Here is an 18,922-nt window from a genome sequence, read left to right as displayed (position 1 = left end):
CTAACTCTTCCTGCCTGTGCGAAGGCCTCGGGCTAATAACATTCTGAAATTGCTTAAAAGCAGTTATAGTCACAAAACCAAGGTACACCAGGAGTCCACTGGGAGCTTTAATAGCATTACACCTGAGCTCTTTATGTCAGGAGGGAGCTCAAGAGACCGTTCACAGACTGAAGCAAGATGGGGAAAAAGCCTCACTCAGCAAATAACATGCCATTAACTTGGTGTGTGTGAATGGTACTCAGGGAAGCAGTAATTGAGTCAATAAAAAATCAGAGTGGATAAACAGGCCAAAATGGGAGGAGGGTGGGGGTGAAACTGCCAGTTGCCGAGGAAATACAGAGTGAGACAAGTTGGAATATGTGGGTCACTATATCAGTATCTTAAATACAATGCACATTAAATAAATGGTAGTAGTGATATTATAATGAAGTGATGGAGGGAAGTAATCATTTAATAAAAATTATGGCTAAAGCATATCATGTGCTTACTACATTCACGGCACTGTCCTAAGCACTTTACCTGTGTCTAATCCTCATTTAAACCTCACAACAGGCCCACAAGGCAGCTTCCACAATAATCCCTATTTTGCATTTGAGGGAACTGAGGTTAGTGACTTAACCCCAGGGAGGTTAAGGGACTTATTTTTCATATATTATCTCATTTAATCCTCACTACAATGCTTTGAGGAAGTAACCATTTCATAGTTAAGAAAAGTAAAGCACAGAGAGTTTAGTAATTTGGCCAAGGTCACACATTTAATAGCTACTCAACTAGGGCTCAGAGCCATCCACCCGACCCCAGAGCTGGTACTAACATGCTGGTTGCTGCATGAAATATGTTTAAATTCACCACAAGGACTATCTAGCATGAAAAGTTTGGTTTTCATAGTAATAATAATAGGAAATCCTTACACAGTACTCACTGTGGGCCAGGGACTGTTTTTAATAATTAACTTATCCTTACAATATCCTCCTGGGGAAAAGAGTATATTATGCCCATTTTACAGATGCACTAACTCAGACAGGCAACATGCCTGGCACAGAGTAACATAGTAAGTAGTTGAGTGACACCATTTAGAATCTGCTTTTAACCACCCTGCTCTCCTGTCTAAGAATGATGTTTTGAGGCCGTGTTGAACAACATGACCATAGATAATGGTGAAAAAGAAATCAGCAACAGCAGGGAATTTCCTTCTGAAGCCTCATCTTATCACAGAAGGGTATTCACATCATCATTATGTCTCAATGCCAACAATTCCTTTTAAAACTGGGAGAAAATCTTGTTCCCATGAAAGAGAAACATATGAACATATGCGGAAGCAGGGTGCTATACCACAAACTATGGCAAGATGCAAAGATTTTGCAGCCCAAGCTCCTGCCATTTCCACCCCAAAGAGCAAACCCCTCTCTTCGGGGAGCAAAGCCATCACAACTGTTGATGCCGCCCACGAGTAACTAGAACGGCGGTTCCACTCCTGCATTCTCTCTGCCTTTGGAGAGCAGGCCATGACTTCATTTTATTTTTTCTATACCCTGCTGGTCTTTTCTATAAATGCTATTGTGTAAAGAGACCCATAAGGAGATAAAGTTGAGAGATGCTCGCCTGTTGAAAATACGTTTTGTAGCTACTCACAGAACGTGGATATGCCTGCCCGTGCTAACTGTGCCGATGGGAGGCCCTCCAGAGGTATGAGTGCCGCCTGCTCTCCCCACTGCTAAAACATCTCCATCTGCACAGTGTACTGTGGAGAGGCAGTCGCCAAAGATCAAACAAAACGGCTGCAAAGGATTAGTCTCCATTTTTATTAATGTTCTCAACTCCAGAAAAGCCCATATCCTCCAGCGGCAGTGTCTATCCCACAAGGCAAAGATTTTGACCCAGTGGGTGACTCATACTTTTGAGACCTTCCCATTCTCATCAGTGATTCCTATCTGCTAAACCTGCTAAATGGAAGTCTTCTCCAGAGTATGTCTGGGGTCTGTAAATCAAAGGAGTAGCACCAGGCCCAGATTTAAGGAACCTCAATTAGATGCCTCTTTCTGGATTTCCACACAACCCTATGTTTACCTCATCTCAACACACATCAATCACACAGCTTTGAAACTGCCCAGGAACATGATAGCGTGTCTCACCCAATAGGCAGTAATTTCTCTGTGACCACAAAAATAGGTTTAGTTTACTTTTGTTTCTGCAGAACTTAAAATTATACCTGGCTGATAAAAGCACTCAATAAATACAGTGACACAGGAGGCAGCCTATACGGGTAGCGCCAGTCTGAGCTACTTTAAAACAAAACCAAAAAGGAGTTAAAATGGTGGCATAGTAGGGAGACCCTGAGCTTGCCTGGTCCCTCAAACACAGCTAGATCAACATCAAATCATTGTGAACAACTAGGAAATTGATCTGAGGATTAAGGAAACAATCCCCACAATTGGAGGGAGAGAACACGGCAGATGAGAGGTTAGGAGCCATGAACTGGGGGAGAGAAAAGCCATGATGCCATGAAGGGAAGGGAGCCCTTTTCATGTAATGAAGTCAGGGAGAGAGGAAGACAGCGAGAGAGAGAGAGAGCAGCACATAGGGTTCGCACAATATGTTGCAGCGAGGGGATCCCCTCAGGAGCACTGGGAGAGATGGTTCCCCTCCCCAGCGAACATCTGGAAGAGGGTATTTTTGCTTCTCCAAGGACGAAGGGCATGCCAGAGCCAGCGAGTGGCTGTTCAGCAGCAGAGGACAGAGGCACATGCAGAGGGCAGATAACCTGGTCACAGCTTTTCGCTCTGCATCACAACAGACTCCAGTCACCATGCATGCGCCATGCAACTGCTTTTCTGGGACAGGATGGTGCTGGGCGCACCACAAGGCTCTCCTCCAGGGGACGGGAGTGGGTCCACATTTTGCCAGGCCCTTTAAGATTTAGAGTTTTGAATCCCAGCCACCAGCCAGAGATTAAACACAGGAGAACTGTGGTACCAGGCATGCTGACAGCTGGGCACAGACAGGTTGAGGACAGCAATTTGACGAAAGCCTGGGACACAGGAGAGATTGTTTGCTTTTCTGTGAGGGCCTCCTGAAGAGCAGTGGCTGTGAGTTCCCCTCCCCCTGGGACAAAGAGGTCATCTTCCACCCCATCACCAGTATGGTAGAATTTCGTAGAGAAACACGGCGCCCCCAGTGGAGGCTGGAGTCACTTACACCAAACCCTACCCCCATCTCCACTCGGTGCCCCCGGCAGGGGCATCTTTGTAAGGGGAGGTCTGACTGTGAGCCAGTGCAGTGGGCCATTCCCTCTGAAGACCAACACAGGTCACCCCTTATGTACCAGGTCTGCTGATCATAGAGTGCTCCAAAGTGTCAGCTTCTGTTCTGATGGAAATAGGACCAAGCTTTTTTTTTTCTTTTTTCTTTGGTATCAGGTTTATAGTTTTTTGTCCACTTGTTGGCTTCTTTCCTTGTTTTTTGGATCAAGCTTCTTTTTTTTTCCTTCCTTTTCTTTTTTCCTTCTTTCTTTTTTATTCTTTGGAATCAGGCTTATAGTTTTTTGTTTGTTTGCTGTTTTGTTCCCTTTCCTTTTCTCGGATCAGGTTTTTTTTTTTTAATCAGGCTTATCTTTCTAAAAAAAAGATTTATTCATTTGAGAGAGAGAGAGAGCACAGAGGGAAAGTGAAAGAGAGAAGCAGACTTCCCACCAAGCAGAGAGCCTAATGTGGGGCCCGATCCCAGGACTCTGGGATCACAACCTGAGCCGAAGGCAAATGCTCACCCGACTGAGCCACCCAGGTGCCCCTAATCAGACTTACCTTAACAAGTAAAGAAAAGCACACCTAGTTAAAGGTCCAAACACTCCCCACTGCAAGCAAGGAGGAACTCTGCAGAGGACTGACCTGTGGGAAAGAGCAGCCAAAACACAGCAGTGGAGTGCACACAGCGTACACCAGAAACACTTCTGAAGCACGAGGCACAGGACAGTGTATGACCACTTCTTAATACAGTATTACTCTCAGGAACAGGGAACATAACAAGCTTTCATAATACGCAAAAGACAGAAACTCAGACATAATGACAAGACAAAAGAATTCTCCCCAAAAGAAAGATCAAGTAGAAATCACAGCCAGGGATTTGCTTAAAACAGGTATAAGCAATATATCTGAACAAGAATTTAGAACAACAGTCAAAAGAATCCTAGCTGGGCTTGAAAGAAGCATAGAAGACGCCAGAGAAACCCTGGCTGCAGAAATAAAAGACCTAAAAACTAGTCAGGCTAAAATAAAAAATGCTATAACTGAGATGTAAAACCAACTGATGTAATCACAATGAGGATGGAAAAAGCAGAGAATCAAACAAATGATACAGAAGATAAAATTATGGAAAATAATAAAGCTGAAAAGAAGGAAAGAAAATTATTAGATCATGAATGCAGACTTAGGGAACTCAGTATTTCCACAAAGCACAGTAATACCAGTATCATAGGAGTCCCAGAAAAAGAAGAGTGGGGAAACCGGGCAGAAGGTTTACTTGAACAAATTATAACTTAGAACTTCCCTAATCGGGGGAAGGAAACAGGCATTCAAGTCCAAGAGGCACAAAGAACTCCCCTTAAAATCAACAAAAACAGGTCAATACCAAGACATATCATAATGAAATATGCAAAATAAAAAGATAAAGAGAGAATTCTGAAAGCAGCTAAGGACAAAAGATCCTTAACCTACAATGGTGGCCACATAAGGTTAGCAGCAGACCTGTCCACAGAAATTTGGTAGTCCAGAAAGGAGTGACATGATATATTCAATGTGCTAAATGGGAAAAATAGGCAGCTAAGAATACTTTATCTAGCAAGGCTGTCATTCAGAATAGAAGGAGAAATAAAGAGTTTCCAAGTCAAGCAAAAACTAAAGGAGTTTGTGAACACTAAACCATCTCTGTAAGAAATACTAAAGGGGACACTTTGAGCAGGCAAGAGAGACCAAAAGCAACAAAGACTAGAAAGGAACAGAGACAATCTAGAGGAACAGTGACTTCACAGGTAATACAATGGCACCAAATTCATATCTACCAACAATTAGTCTGAATGTAAATGGACTCAGTGCTCCAATCAAAAGACATAGGATATCAGAATGGATAAAAAAAAAAAACCAAGATCCATTGATATACTGTTTACAAGAGACTCATTTTAGATCCAAAGACACCTCCAGACTGAAAGTAAAGGGATGGAGAACCATCTACCATGCTAATGGACATCAAAAGAAAGCTGCAGTAGCCATACTCATATCAGACAAATTAGAGTTTAAACCAAAGACTGTTATAAGAGATGAAGAAGGACACTATATTATAATAAAGGGGTCTGTCCAAAAAGATCTAACAATTGTGAATATTTACACCCCCCAACTTGGGAGCAGCCAAATATATAAATCAATTAATAACAAACATAAAGAAACTCATTGATAATAATACAATAATAGCAGGGGACTTTAACACCCCACTCACAGCAATGGACAGATCACCTAAGCAGAAGATCAACAAGGGAACAATGGCTTTGAATGACACGATAGACCAGATGGACTTAGCAGACATAATCAGAGCATTTCATCCTGAAGCAGCAGAATCACATTCTTTTCAAGTGCACATGGAACAGTCTCCAGAATAGATCATATACTGGGTCACAAATCAGGCCTTAACCAATACAAAAAGACTGAGATCATACCATGCATATTTTCAGACCACAACACTATGAAACTGGAAGTCAAGCACAAGAACAAATTTCAAAAGACCACAAATACAGGGAGGTTAAAGAACATCCTACTGAAGAATGAATAAGTTAACCAAGAAATTTAAGCGGAAATTTTAAAAAATACATGGGAGCAAATGAAAATTAAAACAGGACAGTCCAAAACCTTTGGGACACAGCTGTCATAAGAGGGAAATATATAGCAATACAGGCTTTCCTCAAGAAGCAAGAAAAGTCTCAAATATACAACCTAAGCTTACACCTAAAAAAGCTGGAGAAAGAACAGCAAATAAAGCCTAAAACCAGTAGAAGAAGGGAAATAATTAAGGTTAGAGCAGAAATAAATGATACAGAAATTAAAAAAAACAGATCAACAAAACCAGGAGCTGGTTCACGAAAGACTTAATAAAACTGATAAAACCCTAGCCAGACTTACCAAAAAGAAAAGAGAAAGGATCCAAGTAAATAAAATCAGAAATGAAAGAGATCATAATAAACACCTCAGAAATACAAACAATTATGAGAGAATATTATGAGCAATTATATGACAACAAATTGGGCAATCTGGAAGAAACAGATAAATTCCTAGAAACATATAAACTACCAAAACTGAAGCAGGAAGAAATAGAAAATTTGAACAGACCCATAACCAGCAAAGAAATTGAATCAGTAATCAAAAATATCCCAACAAACAAGAGCCCAGGGCCAGATGGCTTCCCAGAGAAATTCTGCCAACATTTAAAGAAGAATTATAATACCTATTCCGCTGAAGCAGTTCCACAAAATAAAAACGGAAGACAAACTTCCAAACTCATTCTTTGATGTCAGCGTTACCTTGATTCCAAAACCAAAGAACCCACTAAAAAGGAGAATTACAGACCAATATCCCTGATGAACACGGATGCAAAAACTCTCAACAAGATACTAGCTAACTGAATCCAACAGTGCATTAAAAGGATCATTTACCATGATCAAGTACGATTTATCCCTAGGCTGCAGGGGTGGTTCAATACCTGCAAATCAATCAATGTGATACACCACATTAATAAAAGAAAGGATAAGAATCATATGATCCTCTCAATAGATGCAAAAAAGCATTTGACAAAATACAGCATCATTTCTTGATAAAAACCCTCAAGAAAGTAGGGATAGAAGAAACATGCCTCAACATCATAAAGGCTATATATGAAAGGCCCACAGCTAATCTCATCCTCAGTGGGGAAAAACTGAGAGCTTTTCCCCCCAAGGTCAGGAACACAACAGGGAGGTCCACTCTCACCACTGTTGTTCAACACTGTACTGGAGGTCCTAGCCTCAGCAATCAGACAACAAAAAGAAATAAAAGGCATCCAAATTGGCAAAAAAGAAGTCAGACTTTCCTATTAGCAGACGACATGATACTCTATGTAGAAAACCCAAAAGAGTCCACCAGATTTACCAGAATTGATATATGAATTCAGCTAAGCTGCAAGATATAAAATCAATGAACAAAAATCTGTTGCATTTCTATACACCAATAATGAAACAGCAGAAAGAGATATCAAAGAATCGATCCCATTTACAATTGCACCTAAAACCATAAGATACCTAGGAATAAACCTAACCAAAGAGATAAAAGATCTGTACTCTGAAAACTATAGAACACTTATGAAAAGAAATTGGAGAAGACACAAAGAAATGGAAAGACATTCCATGCTCATGGATTGGAAGAACAAATATTGTTAAAATATCCATACTCCCCAAAGCAATCTACACATTCAAAGCAACTGCTGTCAAAATACCCCAGCATTTTTCACAGAGCTAGGACAACAATCTTAAAATTTGTAACAGACCAGAAAAGACACCAAATAGCCAAATTAACGTGGAAAACGAAAAGCAAAGCAGGAGGCATCACAGTTCTGGACTTCAAGCTGTATTACAAAGCCGTAATCATCAAGACAGTATGGTACTCGCACAAAAACAGACACATAGATCAATGGAACAGAAAAGAGAACCCAGAAATGGACCCACAACTGTATGGTCAACTAATCTTCAACAAGGCAGGGAAGAATACCCAATGGAAAAAAGACCGTCTCCACAACAAATGGTGTTCAGAAAACTGGACAGCAACATGCAAAAGTATGAAACTGGACCACTTTCTTATACCATACACAAAAATAAATTCAAAATGGATGAAAGACTTAAATGTAAGACAGGAAACCATCACAATCCTAGAGGAGAAAACAGGCAGCAACCTCTTTGACCTCAGCCATAGCAATTTCTTACTAGACACACCGCCTGGGGCAAGGGAAACAAAAGCAAAAATAAACTATTGGGATCTCATCAAGTTAAAAAGCTTCTGCACAGCAAAGGAAACAATCAACAAAACTAAAAGGCAACCAATGGAATAGGAGAAGATATTTGCAATAACATATCAGATAAAGGGTTAGTATTCAAAATCTATACAGAACTTATTTTTTAAAAAAAGAAATTATTAAACTCAACACCCAAAAACAAATAATCTAGTTAAGAAATGGGCAGAAGACATGAATAGACACTTTTCCAAAGATGACATCCAGATGGCAAACAGACACATGAAAAGATGCTCAACATCACTCATCATCAGGGAAATACAAATCGAAACCACAACAAGATACCACCTCACACCTGTCAGAATGGCTAAAATTAACAACTCAGGAAACAACAGGTGTTGGTGAGGATGTGGAGAAAGGGGAACCCTCCTACACTGTTGGTAGGAATGCAAACTGGTGTAGCTACTCTGAAAAACAGTATGGCGATACCTCAAAAAGCTAAAAGAACTATTGTATGACCCAGCAATTCCACTACTAGGTATTCATCCAAAGGATACAAAAATGCTGACTGAAGGAACATATGCACCCCAATGTTTACAGCAGCACCATCAACACCAGCCCAATTATGGAAAAAGCCCAAATGTCCATCAACAGATGAATGGATAAAGAAGATGTGGTGTATACACACATACACACAAACTGGAATATTACTCAGTGATCAAAAAGAATGAAATCTTGTCACTTGCAACAACCTGGATGGAACCACAGTATATTATGCTAAGCAAAATATGTCAATCAGAGAAAGACAAATATCATATGATTTCATTCATATGTGGAATTTAAGAAATAAAACAGATGAACATAGGGGAAGGGAAGGAAAAATAAAATAAAAACAGAGAGGGAGGCAAACCATAGGAGACTTTTAAATATAGAGCACAAACTGAGGTTTGCTGGAGGGGAGGTGGGTGGGGGATGGGCTAAATGGGTGATGGGCATTAAGGAGGGCATCTGTTTGGGTATTGTACATGGGTGATGAATCGCTGGATTCTGCTCCTGAAACCAGGAGCAGATGTATGTTATGTTATGTATGTATGTTAACTAACCTGAATTGAAAGAAAAAAGGAAGGAAGGAAAGGAGGGAAGGAGAGAAGGAGGAAGGGGGGAGGGAGGGAGGGAGGGAGAAATCTATTCCTATAAACTCAAAAATAAATAAATAAATAAAACAAGACCAAAAAAATGGGGGCTCATTTTCATCATCCACATTGAGTGCTTTTGTCACTACAGCAGATACTTTAATGGGTTGTCTCATTTTGTTGTTGTTGTTGTTAATGATTTTATTTTTTTAATTATTTTTATTATATTCAATGGTTGTCTCATTTTATATTTACGAGCAACCCAATTATATAAATGACATAATTATTATTTTATAGATGAGGAAATGGAAGCTCAGAAGGGTTAAGTAACTTGTCCAAGATCATGCAATTAGTGATCTGAGCTGGGATTTGAAACCAGGAAATTTGATTCCAGCTTGCATTAAATTAAACACACCTCCACTCAAGATGCAAGTTCCATTTTTCCATTTTGTGATTCTACCTCTTCCCCAGCCTTCTTTTCCCCTTGGTGCTCTTTATCATTAACTTTACACCTAAATAAAAATGGCTGGAAGGTAGAGTACACAGGACCCTCAGTACTGAACCAAAACCCAGACTCAACTCTTATATTTCAGATCAGAGCAGATGGACCTAGGTTGGAACATCTTGGTCCTGATCAGAATCCATCTCTGTGGTGGAGGGAGAGGCCCCTCTGGTGGAAGCATATGCTCCAGCCCCAACTCTGCCTCAGGTCCACAGCCCAGCTGACCTTGGACAAGTTTCCAGCTTCTCTGAGACCTACCTGTTTAAAATATGAAGATTATCATTCCTGCCCTGCATTTTTCCTGGACTAGTGTCTGTGAAGACTGCCTAACAGCCACTATAAATGAGAGCACTTTGAATATCCTGTTGTACTCTCTGCCAATGACGAGACAGTGTTGGGATCCAATGACTCTTATTTAGGCATTGGAGGTGAACTGCTTTTATTCACTTATCTTCTGTATCTAATAAAAAGGAGCAAGAGAGCAAACCTCCTTTCTAAGAAAGAGACACAGAGACAGAAAAAGAGAATGAGAGACAGAGAAGAGAAAGGCAATAGAGAGATGGGACACAGGCAATGAGACAGGGAGGGAGAAACATAGACTGAGACAGAATCAGAGCCAAAGAGATAGAGGCAGAGGGCTAAATATAGAGACAGAGAGAGGAGACACAGGACCCAAAGCTAAGACAAAGTTTCATGTCTATTCCTTTAGACGCAACAAGCAAATTGCCTCCAAGATTGGGCACAAACCTAATTTTAATAACTTGAATTCTTTCTTTCCCCAACTGGTTGACATTAAATTTCCTCCTCTTTAGTTGTCCCTCTACTGCACAACAGTACTCAACCCACATCAACTAATCACTTAAGTATGTATCAGGTAGGAGTAGGGTCCTGTTTAGAAAAGCCATATTGCCAAGTGCAGAAGCATTTCAGTTGCACCTGGCTTGTGACTCAGCATTTTCCCACCTGGGTCTCCTGGAGCATTCCCTGCTCAGCATCTTACCCTCACCGCTGTTACCAGCCCCTAGGCAAAAATGTGTTGGCCAGCTTGGGGCTCACTAAATGAGGCTGGACTGCACCAGATAACTTGGTGATGAGAGCCCAAACTCTCTGGCCAGTGTTTACATTAAGACCATGAAGACTATCAAGCTGTCACAGTCTCAAGAATGATAAGCCTACTTCTGAAGAATGACAGTAATGTTCCCTTCTGCTTAAAAGGTGAAAGGTAGGACCCACATTTGTGGTGGGAACATTAGTCCTTGAGTTCAAGTCCTAAAAGCCTGATGACTGACTCTTCCAGAGATCTAGCTCCTGGCTATAGTATAGATCACCTCAAAGACTGCTCATTTAAGGCACTCTCTCCCTGTCCTTTACTGACACCCTTCTTCCTTCCTAGATGGAAGTGAATAGCTACATACATCTGATCCCCTCAGCCTCCTGAAGTGATGATAAAGAAAGGTAAGACTCAGAGTATGTAGTTTGCTAATTAATATTCATGGAGCATCTGCTATGCCAGGTACTGTCTGAAGCCATTACACAAGCTACCTCACGTAAACCTCTGATCCTAACACCAAGGAAGTTATTACTTGCCCCTGATTCAGAGATGTGGAAACTCAGATTCAAGAGGCTGAGTGGCTCAAGTACAGTCATGTAGCATTCAGAGAGCTGTGGCTGGGATGGACACCTTTGACTCCACATTTAGGCATACCAGCAGATTCCCTACATTCACCCCAAAATCTCAGTGGGTACATCAGGTCTGTCCTGGCCAATAACAACTTGGAAAACAAAGTTCTGGAACCCTCCATTTGTGTACCATCAATAATTCCTTTGACTTGCCACTTCCCCTTCTGTGCACTCAATAAAATGGAAGTGCTTGCTACTTAAAGAAGAGGTTTCTAGGAAATCCAAAACTTACTTGTAGTAGTACCCTTACTACAAGTGTCTTGAACAATGAAAATTGCTTTCCTAAGTGAAACTAGACTCGAGTGGTTTGTTCTGCCCTGTTATAGTCGTCCAGTCAGTAGAAGTGTTTGTGTGGTTTTTTTCAAAGTTCTGAAAACAACCAGAGGAGATAATAAAATACCATCCTCTTTATTGACGTCTGAGATTCCCTAAAGCTGAAGACTGCAAATTGTGGTGTTTGATTGCCCTAAACGAAAATATTGGAAGATAAAGAATCCCCTTGGCTCTAACCTTCAAGGAGCAAACCATGCCCAGAGGCAAGGAAACACAGCCAGTCTAATACATTCTCCCTCTGCTAAATTCCACATTCTGCAAAAATTCTCTCTCCTACATAACTACATTAGTGCAGAAGGCAATCAATACGAAAATGCCAGGTTCATCCTAAGGGATCCCGACTGCAGAACAAAAACTCTAAGCAGTTCAGTACCAAAACTTAAATGGCTGACCCCTTATTCTCTGTGTGGCACTCTCTTAGAGATACTCACGCACTCTTGGTTTTCAAAGTGAAAGTTTTTCCTAATGAAACATGGATTATGTTGTTACAGTCTGATGTGAGGCAAGGCCTCTGTCACCAATTGGAGGACCATCCAATCAGAAAGCCTTTGTTTCAGTAACCTTCGAGAAGGACTGGTTTAGGTCTACAGCACCCTCTAATAAGACCATCACCACTCTACAACAACGACATATAACAGTGACTCTAGATGTACTCTTCCTCCTATTAACTGATCCACTGTTTATGTTTCAGGTTGATTATAAGAAAGTGCTCCACACTTTCTGAGAGCACACTTGAAGGAAAGCCACTATATAACAATCGTAATAAATCGAAAGCCTCATTAGTCCCACTGCCCTTCCTGCCACTGCTATCAGATGTCCTGAGAAAATAGGTAAGTGAGAAAAGACTGCTAAACACTTACTGTAGACACCAAACTTGAGGAATAAGTCATGGTGGGCAGGGAGGGTTTGAGTAGGACTTTATTTAGAAAAATGGAAGTATGTATTGAGAGAATATGTATATATTTATATTTAACAGAATATAGGTTCTAAACACCTTTAAACACTAAGTCTTAATGTGGAGAAATTTTTTCATTTATGTTCCCCCAAAAAGAACTGAATGACAACCCAATTTAAGATCCATCATTTCCCGTTTGACTTTTACAGAATGATCATAAAGAAGGTTATTTTTGCAAAAATACTCAAAGGTTTCTTCAGTTTTCTCAGGGGACTCTATTTTCCTTTGATATTCTTTGATCATTCTTTTTAGTCATTTTTCTAGTTATTATGGCTATGTTAACAGATTACTCCCAAAACTTAGTGGCTTAAAATAACAACACCTACCTTGTTAATACATTCTCCCTCCACTAAATTCCACATTCTGCAAAAATTCTCTCTTCTACCTAGAAGCAGCTCAGTACCAAAACTTAAATGGTTGACTCCTTAATAAGCAATCTGAGCAGGGCACAGTGGGGACAGCTTGTCACTGCTCCACTTGTCATCAGCTGGAGCAGTCAAAGACTGGGGGCTAGGATTATCTGCCAGCCTGCCATTCATATGTCTGGCACCTGGGCTGGGAAGACTCAGCTGAAAGCCAAAACAGCAAGGACTCCTCAGGCTTCTTCCTCTCTCTCACTGGTCTCACCACATGGTCTATCCAACATAAATAATGGCTTCAGGAGGCTGTATTTTACACATGGCACCTCAGAGCCCCTGAGAGAGAAGGCTGAAGCCATATCACTCTTTATAACCTAAGCTGGGAAGTCACACAGAATTACTGTTCTATCATATTCTTCTATTCCTTAGAAGCAAACCTCTAAAGCCAACCAACCTATTTTCAAGAAGAGAGGAATTAAGGTCTACCTTTTATGAGAGGGGTGTCAAAGAATTTGTGGACATGTTTTAAAATTATCAAAAGTGTCTATCATGTCATCTTCTTTGTTGACTTTCTCTTCTGATTTTTGACTGATTCAGTTCTGCCAGATCCATTTGTCACTGGTTCTGTGTAAATTTGGCATCAGGTCCTAACAGCTGGGATTTCAATCTCTTTTATTCAAGGCCAGTCTCCAATACCTGCTACATGTAAGGTGCCCAATAAATATTTGTTGAATTAATGACTGACTCAACAGTTATCCAGTATTAATTTAGTCACCTCATGAAATACTGCATCCTTTATATGATTTGCAATTTTACTTTACAACTAGTTTTCCTTGTCATTGTATTGTATTATCTGAAGTTAACAACTTGAGGCAATCAGCAAGAAACTAGTTTCAAAAAACGTTGATGAGCAGAGATAAAAACTAATACTACCCAAAGATATTGAAATGGGGATTAATATTGTAAGTGGTCACTTCATTTTGCAGGGGACACATGAAAGCTCATAACTACAAGAGCCCAAATAATGAAGACTTAAATAACAAGGACTCTCAGAATACCTTTGGGAGCAAGTCAAAATCTCTCATCACTTCAGGCTTTCCAGTTGCAGAAGGGCAATACCTCCCAAGTTTTAGCTTTTTGATGATTTTAGAACTCAGAATTTTAGGCCAGGGTCAAAGACATAGATGGACAGATATTTATTATCTATAATACCAAAGTTATAATTAACATTAGTCAGCATCAAGTTCTCTGATTTCAAACTATATTTCTATGCTATAGTAATCATAACACAATGGTGTTAGCGTAAAAACAAACATAGCTCAATGGAACAGAAAACAGAGTCCAGAAATAAACCCAAACATATATGGTCAATTAGTTTACAATAAAAAAGCCAAGAATATACAATGGGAAAGGACATTCTCTTCATTAAATGCTATTGGGAAAACTGGACAGACACATGCAATAGGATGCAACTGGACCAATATCATACACCATACACAAAAATCAACTGAAAATGATTAAAGATTGGAATGTAAGACTTGAAACCATAAAACTCCTAGAAGAAAACATAGGTAGTAAGCTCTTTGACACTGGTCTCTGTGATGATTTTTTGGATCTGATACCAAAAGTAATGGCAACAAACACAAAAATAAACTGGTTGGACTACATCAAACTAAAAAAGGAAACCATCAACAAAATGAAAAGGCAATCTACCAAATTAGAGAAAATATTCACAAATCATATATCCAAAAAAGGGTTAGTATCCAAAATATATAAAGAACTCATACAACTCAACAGCAAAAAAAAAAGAAGAAACATTCCAATTAAAAAATGGGCAGAGGATCTGAATAGACATTTTTCCAAAGACATACAGATAGACAGCAGGCATATGAAAATATGGTAAACATCACTAATCATGAGGGAAAGGCAAATCAAAACCATAATAAGGTATCACTTCCTACCACTCAGAATGGCTATTATTAAAAAGACAAGAAACATATATAACAAGTGTTGGTAAGAATGTGGAGAAAGGGGAACATTTGTGCACTGTTGGTAGGAATGTAAACTGATGCGGCCACTATGGAAAACAGTATGGAGGTTCCTCAAAAAAATAAAAATAGAACTACCATGTTATCAAGCAATTCCACCTTTGGGTATTTATTCAAAGAAAATGAAAACACGAATTAAAAAGATCCCCCACATTCACTGCAGCATTATTCACAATAGCCAAGACATGGAAACAATCTACACGTCCATCTATGGAAGAATGAATAAAGAAGATGTAGATTGTGTGTGTGTGGTACTATTCTTTAAAAAGAATGAAATTTTGTCATCTGAGACAACGTGGATAGACTTGGAGGGCATTATGCTAAGTGAAATAAGTTAAACTGAGAAAGATAAGTATACTATATGACCTCACATGTGGAATCAAGTTCATGGATACAGAGAAGAGATTATGGTTGTCGGGAGTGGGGTGAGGGGGAGAAAAGGGGGGGAAGAGGGTTGAAAGGTACAAATTTCCACTTATAAAATGAGTAGCCATGGGGATGTAATGTATAGCATGGTGACTACAGTTAATAATACTAAATTGCATACTTGCAATATGGATCTGAAATGAAATATGCATAGTGGATCCTGAAAACTCTCATTACGAGAAAAAAAAAATTGTAACTATGCATGGCAATCAATGTTGACTTACATTTTGGATGTAAAATGGATCATTTGCTATATATACAAATATCGAGTTATTACACTGTACACATAAAACTAATATAGTGTTATGTCAGTTCTACCTCAACAAAAAAAAGGCTTAAAAATAATTTTAAAAATTCAGATGACATTCAAAATAGCTATCTAATTATCATTTACTATGCATCAGGAATTGTGCGTTCCATGTATTATCTCATGTAATCTTTACAGCAAACCTTTGAAATAGGTGTTATTATTTCCAATGCTCAAGTAAATTACAGACTTTCCTCTGGTAATATGATGGGAACAGGACCAAACTCAAAACTAACAGCAGAGCCCACGCTGTTAATAGCCATGCCTTCTCACTTCCCATTACTGCAGTGCAGAATCACTACATTAGGCCTGGCTATGAAATTAGTCATACTGGGATGGGAACCCTACTAAGGATCTGTCCCAAGTCTCAGCAAAGGACATTAAGTTACAAGAAGGACTAGAATGACCCAGTTATAACCCAGCTTCATCAACAGCTTTCTATAGATGCTGCCACATATCCTTCTCTCTGCTAGTTTCTGGGCACTTTCTGAATAATTCAAAACTCTCTTTTCAATTAAACACAGCATTTTTTTCCCTGATGACTAAGTCATTGCTTCCACCCTATCTTAAGATTACACAGAATAAGGGTCTGACCCATTTTTATGGACTATGTTCAGAATACCATATTTTTTAAAAGCAATTTGAAAATTAGAGATAGCAAGGACCTTTGTCCCTAAAGCTGATCTATAAAGACTCAAAACAGTTTACAGACATTATCAAATTCACTGTCACAACAAAGCTAGCATTATCCTCTCCATTTTGCTTATGGAGAAACTGAAATAAGGAAATTATATGACTTTGGCACTGGACAGAGATGCTTCTGTTGACCCTGTTCCAGGAGCTGGCTGGGAGGAGGCTGGGGGAGAGAGAGACTAGCAGTGATCTAGACCAGTTTTCAAACGACTTCATCAAACATGGCTCAATACCCTGGAGATAAAAGGGTGGCAGATGGGCAGGACCCTCTTCAACGAGAAGAGCCGGGCTTTGCGTAGATTTTATCTGCTTTACTGATTAGGATTTTGTGAAAGATTTCCTTTTAACAAAGGTATTGACTTCTAAAAATCTGATAAAACCACTGACCTAGAGATAGTTAGGGTATACCACGTTTAACAAATAAACATTTAGTAATAGTCAATGGCTATTCTACAAGTCCAAAAGCAATCGCTAATGACAAACTCTGAGCTATGCTCAACACATTACAGGTATTAACATTTCATCATGGTAAACTATCATTTTATTGATGAAGAAACTGAAGCTTAGAAAAGTAACTTGCCCCTCTGAAACAAATAATGCAATATATGTTAAGAAAAAAAAAAAAGAAGATAGCAGGAGGGGAAGAATGAAGGGGGGTAAATCGGAGGGGGAAACGAACCATGAGAGAGGATGGACTCTCAGAAACAAACTGAGGGTTCTAGAGGGGAGGGGGGTGGGGGAGGGGTTAGCCTGGTGATGGGTATTAAAGAGGGCACGTTCTGCGTGGAGCACTGGGTGTTATGCACAAACAATGAATCGTGGAACACTACATCCAAAACTAATGATGTAATGTATGGTGATTAACATAACAATAAAAAACTTAAAGAAAAAGAAAAGTAACTTGCCTATGATCATCAAGCTAGCAAGTGGTGGAACCAGGATGAAGCCACACAGTTTAAGCTCCTTTACTTCAGGGGCTCCGAGCGTGGGCTCCTGTGGTGTCAATCTGATGTCTGCCAAGGTACGAGGCTGCAGCAACCAAAACACTCCGTTCCATGGCCCTGGGGGTCTGCTGCCCTCCCGGCAGGGCCTGGCAGTAGCCAGAGGCCCAAAAATTGTTCCTGGAGCCTTTCCACAAAGTACAGCCCCAGGGCATTACGCGCGCGCACTCTCTCTCATTCTCTCGCTCTCTCTGACTCAGTCCAAGTGCCAGCACTCTGCAGTAGGGCAGCTGGCCTCTTCACCCAAGCCCCTCAACCAGGAACTATTCTCTTGCGAACACCATTGAGGATGCCCCTCGGCCTGGTCTGGGAGGTAAAATGAGAGGTTTCCCAGGAAGGGAAGCAGGACATGGCTGAAGCCTTTGGGACGTTCACCTTGTAGCTTAGCCGAGGTGCAGAGTGTAGAAGTAAGGCCAAGTCCAAATACTGGAACAGGAAGAGGATGGGCTCGGATTCCGTGACCGTGACAAGCGTCTAGGAGGACCGCAGAAAGAAGACCCAAGTCGCGGCCACCTCCTAGCGGCAGGTCGATCTCGCGAGATCTCGGGAGTTTTTCCCGGGGCTGCCCCAGGAGCCCAGGATGAGAAACAGACGCCTGTCCTTTCCTTTAGACAGTCGGTATGCATTCTGGTTCCTGCCACTTTTCAGGTAAACCCCAGTCCTGACGGATACCTCCCCACTCAGTGCAGCCCCCACCCCCATCAGAGCCACAGTGCTGCCGGGGCTCACCCCAGGGGCTCCTCTGGGTGTGGAGGTTGTGCCCAGCCCACGGAGGTGCAGGGGCAGGACCGCCAGAGGTGCGGTGGGGCAGTGAACTGCGCGTGTGTGGCCAAAGGTGTCTAGCCTGCAGGAGGCGGGGAAGCAGGGCATATGGGCGCCGGCTCCCGGGGCACCATACTGGCCTCTGCTACGGTCCAAGGACGCAGCAACCCCAAACAGCCAGTGATGTGTACCAGTCTGTTACTCAGTCTCTAACCCTATTAATGACCTCACCCACTCCTGAAGCTCCTGACAGAGAAAGAACTAGCAACTTGTACTCTGTACGAAGACTACAGAACAAAAGCAGGGTGTTCTATAACAAAAAATTGGGGTGGGCTTTGTCCTGAGTTCCTGGAAGGGAGCCTCTAAATCCTTGGAATTTCCAGTAATAGAAGTGTCTTTCATGCCTAGTTAATGAAGCCCCTGTAAAAACGACAAAGACTATATCTTGGGTGAGCTTCCCAAGCTATATCTTGGGTTGTTCAAACGGTTCAGCCTCTGACTCGATTTCTGCTCATCTCATGATCTCAGGGTCAAGATCGAGCCCCACATGGGGCTCCATGGTAGGCATGGAGCTGACTGAGGATTCTCTCTCCCTCCGCCCGCCCCTCCCCACCTCATGCACGCGCACTCAAATCTCTCTCTCTCACAAAAAAAGAATCTAAGATTTTGTTCCTCATTAAAATAAAACAGAACAGTACTTGGGTGCA

At 40.9% G+C, this 18,922-nt stretch overlaps 1 long non-coding RNA gene across 1 annotated transcript in view; it reads right to left on the bottom strand.

Annotated features, from left to right (window-relative positions):
- Positions 1-17,936, bottom strand: part of LOC141372460 (uncharacterized) — a 199,730-nt gene extending 181,794 nt beyond the window's left edge. The window contains exon 1 of the long non-coding RNA XR_012377719.1: positions 17,829-17,936. This is a non-coding gene — a long non-coding RNA (uncharacterized lncRNA). The remainder of the gene's footprint in view (positions 1-17,828) is intronic.
- Between the last annotated feature and the right edge of the window lie 986 nt (positions 17,937-18,922).

This window comes from Callorhinus ursinus, unplaced genomic scaffold, assembly GCF_003265705.2.
Source record: "Callorhinus ursinus isolate GAN/ISIS: 27379988/994484 unplaced genomic scaffold, GSC_fseal_2.0 scaffold4, whole genome shotgun sequence".
In the NCBI taxonomy this organism is placed as follows: Eukaryota; Metazoa; Chordata; class Mammalia; order Carnivora; family Otariidae; genus Callorhinus; species Callorhinus ursinus.
This window is presented reverse-complemented; position numbering and strand designations above follow the sequence as displayed.